The following is an 8,181-nucleotide window of genomic DNA, read 5'->3' as shown; positions in this document are numbered from 1 at the left end:
ATTTGAATGTAGCACCTTCCCCCCATTATTATCAATAATATTTGCAGGGTGAAGGCCACATTTTGGGAATAGGAATTACACACCAAATTTCTATTTCTAAGTTTTACTAAAACTTAGACATGAATGTACATGTTATTTTATATGAAGGAGGTAATTACTTTTAAAATATGCAAATAGCCCAAGAAATGCCTTTGTTATAAAATTATCTTTATTTTAGGCCTGAACTTATGATTTCATTCGTATTTGACACCTCCAGGGAGAAAACTCACCACTGTGCAGATTAGCAACCAAGGTCTGTTATTTATGACATGTATAACCTTGGGCAAGTCATTTCACTCATCTCCAATCCCTGCTGCAAGCAGCTGCAAATGCAACAATCCTATAATACAGGCCTGACCACACCCCTCCTCTTGCCTCTAAGATGAAATACAAACTCCTCCTTGGTATTTAAACCATTTCACAACCTGGTTCCACATGCCTTCCCAAATCTATTACATGTTTCTCTCCTTCGTGAACTCTGTGTTCCAGAAAAATTGGCCTTCTTAGCTTCTTTCAAGTATTGCTTCATTCATTGCTTTTGTATTTGCAGCACCTAGCACAGTGCTTGGCACATAGTAGATGCTTAGTAACTCCTTGTTGACCTCTTCCTCTTTTTCTTTGGAAAAAAAAAAGGCCTTTGTCATAATAAATGGCCCTCTGGGAGGGTGAATGGGGAGGCATAAAGGAGGTGATGAAAAAAGATATCAGTAAAATTTATTTTTAAAAAAACTTAATTGTTCCTGGATTGGCTGCTGTTTTTCAAACATATCATTCCATTTCTCACTCCTTTGCCTTTGTCCAGACTGTTCCCTGTGCCTGGCATGCCCTCCTCTCCTTGGCTCTGCCTCCTAGAACCTCTCACTTTCTTCATATTTGGACCTAAGTGTGAGCTCCTCCATCCTCACGCCTCACTAATCCTCCTATTATTCCCCCATTTCATTTTCTTTACTAGTTTATATTTTGTATCTGTTTCTAGGAGGTCATGTTGTTTCCCTAACAGAATGTAAACTTGGAAGCCAGAAGTGTCTCATTTTTTTTCCTTTGCATTCCCAGTGTCTAGCAAATAGAGGGCACTTAATTACTGTTTACTGATTGAGGGGCTTGGATAGCCACTTCCAGCTCCAAGTCTATGATCCTATAAATTGTCTTGAAAATTTGTAGTTCCTAAAAAAATAATAAACAAACAAACAAACAAATGAAAGTTTTTAAGAAAATTTAAAGTCCTAGAGAGTTTCCCGAAGCACTGGGAGATGACAAGTGACTTGACCAGAGTCAAATAGCCAGCAAAAGGCAAAGGGAGACCTGTTTTCCACTACAACACACTACCTCTCAAAGCATTCCCTTGCCAGCTAGTAATAAATGTATTCCAATTGGGTTTGCCTAAGCGAATGCACAGTCCACATCTAACTGTTGCACCAAGGGCACTTGTACCAGAAAGCCCCTGGGTTGCCTTTTATGGGAAGCATTATACTTCATGAAGCTCAAGCCACCGCCATACCCAGAAGCTTGGGAAAATCTCTCTACTTGATGGTCCAAAAGGTTGACTATGATTCCACACTTCCAAGTGAGCTGTCTATGATGGATGAAAGGAAAGCTTTCCCAAAGGCCTAGGAAACTAACAAATGTAGTCCACAACAGCTGACATAGAGAAATACAAAGAATACCACAGTGTGTATTTTCCAGCATTCACTCACATTCCCCATGTTTATAACGGTGTCCTCTGTGACTAGGCGTGGGGGACAAATGAAATCTGCTCCCTCCAAAGGAATCCATGCATTCTCTATTGACATCACTGTAGTACTGACCCCAGCTACTTAAATGGTAGATTTTCCAGCCACTCCAAGCTGTTCTTGAACTGGTAAGGAAAGGCCTAGCCAGAGGTTCTGGGTCTTTTCTACAGAATCTGGAATTGTAGCAGTGAGAGAGGAGGGATTTTCCCTTCCTGAGGCTAACCTACTGTCCACAGGTCTCTGACTACAGTCTGCACATAGAGCCTCACCCCAGAGCCAAAGAAAACACTGGGCACCATTCCTGTAGGGGTAAGGAGGAGAAAGGAGCATTGACCCTTTTAAGTACAAGGCAACTGAACTCTCATCCTTACCCCCAATTTCCTCAGGATTCTGGGTAGGACAGTACCTGCAAAAAGGAATATTACCTATGGATACTGAAGCTGAAAAGGTATTCCAGTTGTTTCCCCACTTACTGTCGTGGTGCACTTGAGTGGAATGATTCAATTCAGCTGTACCAACAGGTCCAGGCTTTAGCAGTCCTAAAGAGTGCATGCCATGGGGCAGCTAGGTGGCGCAGTGGATAGAGCACCGGCCCTGGAGTCAGGAGTACCTGAGTTCAAATCAGGCCTTAGACACTTAACACTTACTAGCTGTGTGACCCTGGGCAAGTCACTTGACCCCAATTGCCTCACTAAAAAAAAAAAAAAAAAAAGAGTGCATGCCCTGAGCACCTGCCCCAAATTCTCCTAAGTCAGTTTGGGAAGTGGGTGAAAAAGATCAAAGTCCCAAACTCTCCTCTGCTTAAGCAGTGCCATGCATATAAAAAATATTCTCATTTTTTAATCAAATTCAACCACAAGATGATAATGTTGAAATTGTGACATCAGTGCTCCCTCCTGACACACATCCCTCATCTTTTCTTCCCCAAAATGTTCATCATCTTGTATCCAGACCGCTCCTTTGAATTTTTCTTATTCTCCCTCATGTCATGGTTATTTGTATGCTTGTTCTGCTCTGTATTAGATTTTGTAAACTCCTAGCAAACAGGGCTTGTGTTATATTTAACTTGTATCCCAGGCTTCGAGTACAGTATCTTCTCTGTAGTAAGCATTTATTTATCTAGGGATTATGAAGCTGTGTGACTCTGGGTAAATCACTTAACTGATTTTAAATTTCCTCGTCTGTAAAATGGCAAGGTTTGTTGTAAGGATCAAATGAGATAACATATGTGAAGAACTTTGTAAACCAAAAAGAACTAGGATATGCTAGCAGCTGTCATCATTATTATTAGGTGCATAGATTGCACTGTATTTATGAAAGTGATCGTGCCCTACAATAGCAGATGAAAAACTCCATCTCTCTCATTCTCTTCAGGTTTTCAGGAAGAATGCACTGTCTCCAGAAAGAACTGAAGAAGTGCTTCAAGAAGGAAGTGAAGCAGAAGAGGAGTTTGAAGAGGAACAGAGGAATCCTCACATGCATCAGGAGGCTGGAGGGTGAAAGAATACAATGGAGCCATGTAAGACTATTCGGAGTTGATAGCAGATCTGAAGCTGCCCACAGGCCTGGAGAAGAGGACCACCTCTGGAGGAGGCAGCTTCTGGTGTTGGAAGGATGGATGTGAGGGCTTTACCTGCACGACCAGGAGAGAGATCAGACAGCCATGGACCAAGCAAGAGTCAAGGCCGAGGAGTTGGTGACTCTGAGCCGAGGGCTCCTGATCCAAGTACAGTGGAATTGTAGAGCTGTTGGCACCTTTAGAAGTCATTTTGTGTCCCTCCCTCATCTCACAGATGAAGGGCCTGAGCTCTCAGTGAAGCAGAGTCTGGATTCACACTGAGGCCTTCAGAGGCCAGAGCCAGGGCTCCTCCCACTGCCATGTGGACTCTGCTGACCTGACCTGAGAGAGATTGAAAGCCATGTTGCTTTCATGAGGCCCATACTAAGGATACGATTAAGAACCAGGCAGTGGCAAGGGTGCACAGGGCATTGATTCTGGAGTCAGGCGACCTATGTTCAAATCCTGCCTTCGACGTTTGTGAGAAGTTAGGCAGGTCACAACCTCTGCAGGCCTCACTTTTCCACCGTGGCCATGGGCCAGGGATGTGTCGGGGCGGGAAGTGGGCTGGACCAGATTGTCTCTGAGATCCCTTCAGCTCTAAATCTATAGATAGTTTTGGCAATTTACATATGGACAGAGGCTATACATGGAAAGAACCTAGAAAACATTTCCAGGTCCTATGAAGTCTTGACTAAGGTGCTGAAGACAGCAGCACAGGCAGTATTTTCCTCAGAATAGAAAATCAGTGTTGTCCAAATAGAAAGAGCTTTGGACCTAATATCAGTAAGATTAATTTAAATATTGCCTCTGATATTTATTAGTTCAGTGGCCAGGGGCAAGTCACTTAATGAGGTGAGTCATTTAATCTCTCTAAGCCTTGGTTTCTCTCTCTGTAAAATGGGATAAGAATACTTATAGTACCTACTTCAGAGTGGTTTTTGTGAGGATCAAATGGGCCAATGTATGTAAAGTACTTTGCAAACCCTTGTCACCATTATTATTTACTAACCATAATTAATGAGACCCTGGGCACTGAGAAAAGCCACCCCACTTCCTGGCCATTCCCAAACCATATGACTGTGGGCGTATCCCCTCCCTCCTCTTCCCCTTTGCCTTTTTAATGTTTTTTCCCCATGGTTAGCAGGTAGCTCCCCAAGAGTAGAGACTTTCCTACTTGTTTGCATTTAGCACACAGTGCCTGGCACAGAGTTACATGCTTAATAATCCATTCATTTATTCACTACTGCCTCTGATTAAAGATAAAAGTCTTGAAATGAAAAGAAGGATTTGGGAATGAATACTTGGATAAAAAAATAGCACCTGAGAAGACAGTTTGGATTTGTGGAAGAAGGCTTAGATTAGAGGAATGATGGACTCTTGACTAGGTATGGGATGTATGAAGCAAGGGCAGGAAAAAAATGTTTCCTTAGCCATTTTCATGCTGCTGTGCTGCTGTGCTCCAGCTTCTACCTTCAAGCCACCCTCTGCCTGGGACCCTGCACCACATATAGCTTGGACCCAGAGCACCACACTCTTCCCCACCCATGCTCAGGGGATGTCATCACATGTGCCACCTCACTTCCTTCGGGAGCTCTGGGAACAGCAATCAAATCGACGCCACCAAAATCGTCCTTCCTGGGTACTACTCCCCTCTAGGGATCGTGCTCCCTTATTAGAATGTAAGCTCCTTGGGGGACTGTCTTGCTTGATCTGACTGCCTCTCTATCTAGGATACCACCATACTTCCAGTCACTCAGATTCACACCTTGGAGTCAGCCTTGGTTCTTCCCTTTTCCTTACTCCTTGCATCTTAACCAGTTGACAGGTCTTGTTGATTCTACTTTCACAACCTCTCTCACATTCATTCCCTTCTCTCTACACCCAATCATCATTCTAGTTCAGGTCTGTACCACCTATTGCCGTACTACTGCAGTAGCCTCCTAATTGGTCTCCCTGACTCAAATCTCTCTTATCTCCAATCCACCATCTACATATTTCTAAAATTACAGACCTGATCAGTCACTCCCTTGCTCAAGAAGCTCCAATGGTTCCCTATTGACTCTAGGATCAAATATAAGTTTTTCTGTTTGCTATTGAAAGCCTTTCATAATTTAGTACCAGCCTACTTTCCAGGACCATTCCAGATCCTTCTGCTTTATATTCTATGGTATAGCTAAACTAGCCCATTCACTGTTCCTCATTCATGACATTCCATCACCCACTTCTGGGTTTTTGCATAGGCATCCTGGTATGCCTTCCCTCCTCACCCTTACCTTTTAAAATCCCTGGGTTGCTTCAAGGCTCAGTTGAAGTGCCACCTCTTGCATATAGCTAATCTTGAGTCTTCCAGTTACCAGTGCCCAGGAACTATTTAACTTTTGCCTTTATATTTCCAGTGCCTAGTACAGTGTCTGGCATGTAGTAGACAATAAATGCTGATGGAAGGAAGGAAGGAAGGAATAAGGGAGGGAGGGAAGGAAGGAGTAAAGAATATTCGCAATTCAGGCTGATTCAGAAATAGATGTAGGCTACATGATTGCATTGGTTAATTAGATTTGGAACTGGTTGAAAGACTGGCCCCAAAAGAAATCATTAATGGTTCAGTGTCAGTTTGGAAGATAGTCACTAGTGGAGAGTCTCAAGGATCTGTCCTTGGCCTTGTATTGTTCAGCATTTTTGACTGTGACTCGGATGATGGCCATTTCTGCTTCTTCTGTTAAGCATATTTGGGATGGTAGCATCAGAGTCCAGACCCCATAGATCACAGGACAGAGAGCTGAGTGGGATAGGGCTGACTGAGCCACAGAGTCGAGATGCAGAGAGATTGTGACCAACTAGAACATCAGACCAAACGGAATGAGATGAAATCTCATGTAAATGGATACAAAATACTTTACTTGCCAAAAGGCTGGATTTCATTTATGATAGAAGTTTCCATTTAGGGGTTTCTCTCAGAAGGTGGCTGGTGTATTTTTTCTATTTTCACTTTACTCTCTGGTTTTATTAGTTCTAGGCAGTTTTCATTTAGGATTGGGGGGGGTGGGTGGGAGTGAGGCAACTTGCCCAGGGTCACACAGCTAGTAAGTGTCAAGTGTCTGAGGTCACATTTGAACTCAAGTCCTCCTGATTCCAGGACTAGTGCTCTATACACAGCACCACCTAGCTGCCCTTCATTTAGGATTTTTAAAAATATGGGACCCAGGTATTGGGGGGGGGCAGGGTTCATGATCCCAAGATTACCTCTCCTTGAACTGATTTCTGTGTTTCTTATTTTTTAAAGTATGTACTCCATATTTTCTTCTGTTTTTTTTTCAGTCTTTTGATTATGTTTGAATATTTCTTTCTCTTTTTTTAGTGAGACAATTGGCGTTAAGTGACTTGCCCAGGGCCACACAGCTAGTAAGTGTTAAGTGTCTGAGGCCGGATTTGAACTCAGGAACTCCTGAATCCAGGGCTGGTGCTTTATCCACTGCACCACCTAGCTGCCCCATGTGCGGTTCATTTCTATTGTAGTTCTGGCCTTGCCATCACTTTTCAAGATAACCTTAGAATACATAAAACCCAATTGTTTCTAGATGGAATTGGGAGACCTGTGTTCCAGTTCTGTGTGATCTTGGACTAATTACTTCCATTTACCTGGGCAAGTTTCTTATTCTCTTGTTTATTGTTATCTGTCCTTCATTCTCAAAGAGGATCATGACAAATGTCATGACTTGCAGTAAACTGGATTTAAGTGAAGCAGGGCTGTGCTAGGTCACTAACCTCACTCTCCCCTCCAGAGCCATCTGGAACCAGTGGCAAGATATGCATCAGGACATCTGGAGATGGCCCCAGATGTTAAAGGCAATTGGGGCTACATAGAGTCACACAGCTAGTAAGTGTCTGAAGTGAATAAAGACAATGGACTAATTTGTCCCTAACATCTCTTTCCTCTCTGAGATGTTATCTCTCTCTCTCTCTCTCTCTCTCTCTCTCAGGGCAATGAGGGTGAAGTGACTTGCCCAGGGTCACACAGCTAGTGTCAAGTGTCTGAGGCTGGATTTGAACCCAGGTCCTCCTGAATCCAGAGCTGGTACTTTATCCACTGAGCCATCTAGCTGCCCCCTATGTCCCTCTTGTTACATAAAGTAGCTCCTTTACTTAGGACTGGTTCCCTCAGGTATTTATTGGCCATTAGTAAGTGCCATTTTTTACTTATTTTCCAGGATTCCCAGCCTTTGTGCAAATTACCATTTACTTGCTTTCTCTCTTGATCCAAATTGGAAACCTGTTTCCTCTTCTTTGGCACAGAAGCTCCTGGACAGCAGGGAGAGGGTATACATATGACCTTTTCTGTAGCATCTTTTTTGGCTCCAAGACTTGCCATTGAATGGACCCATATGAAGCTTCAGGTTTTCTTTATCCTCCCTTTCCGCTAAAGGTTGAGACAGCCAATGTCGTGAGTGCCTTCTTTTTTTCTTCAGCCAAGTGAAGTAACTTTAGGCAGAAATGCTGGTGGTCTCCTAGGATCTGGGCTGAGGGGAGTTCATGCATCCCCAGGCAGCACAACAGTGAAGGTTAGGCACAGGCATGTGCTACTGTGCCCACTGCTTCCTCTGGAGTTCTATACACACATCTTCCTTTTCTGGGTTCTCCTATCTCTGGCATTTTGGGTGAATGAGTCTAGGACCTGCCTGTGAACACGAAGCATTGGATTTTATGATGTACAAATCCTGTTCTTCAAACACAACGCCAGGCATTAGAAGGGCCCAGTTAACAGCTTGAACCTCTCTGAAAAGGGAAGCATGTATCATAGTTACATTATGCAATTAAACTGTTCCTAATTAGTTCAGGATCAGGATCTTATCCTGT

This window comes from Dromiciops gliroides, chromosome 2, assembly GCF_019393635.1.
Source record: "Dromiciops gliroides isolate mDroGli1 chromosome 2, mDroGli1.pri, whole genome shotgun sequence".
Lineage (NCBI taxonomy): Eukaryota > Metazoa > Chordata > Mammalia > Microbiotheria > Microbiotheriidae > Dromiciops > Dromiciops gliroides.
The sequence above is the reverse complement of the archived record's forward strand: the minus strand, read 5'-3'. Positions refer to the sequence as shown.